The sequence below is a fragment of the Hippocampus comes genome, unplaced genomic scaffold (assembly GCF_001891065.2).
Source record: "Hippocampus comes isolate QL1 unplaced genomic scaffold, H_comes_QL1_v1.1 scaffold17, whole genome shotgun sequence".
Lineage (NCBI taxonomy): Eukaryota > Metazoa > Chordata > Actinopteri > Syngnathiformes > Syngnathidae > Hippocampus > Hippocampus comes.
This window is the reverse complement of record NW_017805002.1, coordinates 1540989-1541672: the sequence shown is the minus strand read 5'-3', so window position 1 is coordinate 1541672 and position 684 is coordinate 1540989. Positions and strand designations below refer to the sequence as shown.

The 684-nt window shown below is 35.8% G+C and overlaps 2 protein-coding genes across 3 annotated transcripts in view; both read right to left on the bottom strand.

The window, feature by feature from the left end:
* The window catches only part of kif17 (kinesin family member 17), a 35218-nt gene that overhangs the window by 27092 nt on the left and 7442 nt on the right, over positions 1-684 (bottom strand). The gene's annotated exons all lie outside the window — the stretch shown is intronic.
* sh2d5 (SH2 domain containing 5) overlaps positions 1-684 on the bottom strand; it is a 9598-nt gene that overhangs the window by 2210 nt on the left and 6704 nt on the right. The window lies entirely within an intron of this gene.

Here is a 684-nt window from a genome sequence, read left to right as displayed (position 1 = left end):
CCCCGCGGAGATACATCGGAAAGGAAGCGTGTAAGCTACTGAGCAGTGTGCAAGCTCGCCAGCAGTAACTTCGCGTATGGACCCGGCAAGATGACTTTCATTCCGATAGTTTTGCTGGATTTTTAGCAATCGTGAGGAACGGAAAACCATTCACATTAATGGTGAGTATTCTCACAAAATTATTTTAAAAAATACATTGAGAGGCTTATTATACTGACATTTTGGTGAAATCACTTTAAAAAAAAAATATATATATATATATACACACACACACACACACAAACACACACACACACAGTAAATATTCTCTAGTGCGGACTCGTGTTTGCACTGTCCAATTTGTCCTGATAATCAAAATTCCTCATTTGGGAAATGAGCATGGTACATGTCCTTTATGAACCTGCAAGTATGTTGACAAAAATGCACGTGTAACAACACAATCAATAAAATACAAAAATATACTGTCCAAGAACTTTAGATACAAAAACTGCAATACAGGTGTATCCAAAAAAAATCACAACAGTAAAATACTTACAGTATTTTAATGTTTATTTTTTTTCTGTCTTGGGAAAAAAATGTGTCTATTTTGGATTGTTTGGTTGGATGCATTCTTTGGTTTATGACAATGTTTGCCTGCGTGTCATACAGTTTTGTTGCTAGTTGCAAGTAACTGTCCCGTTGATC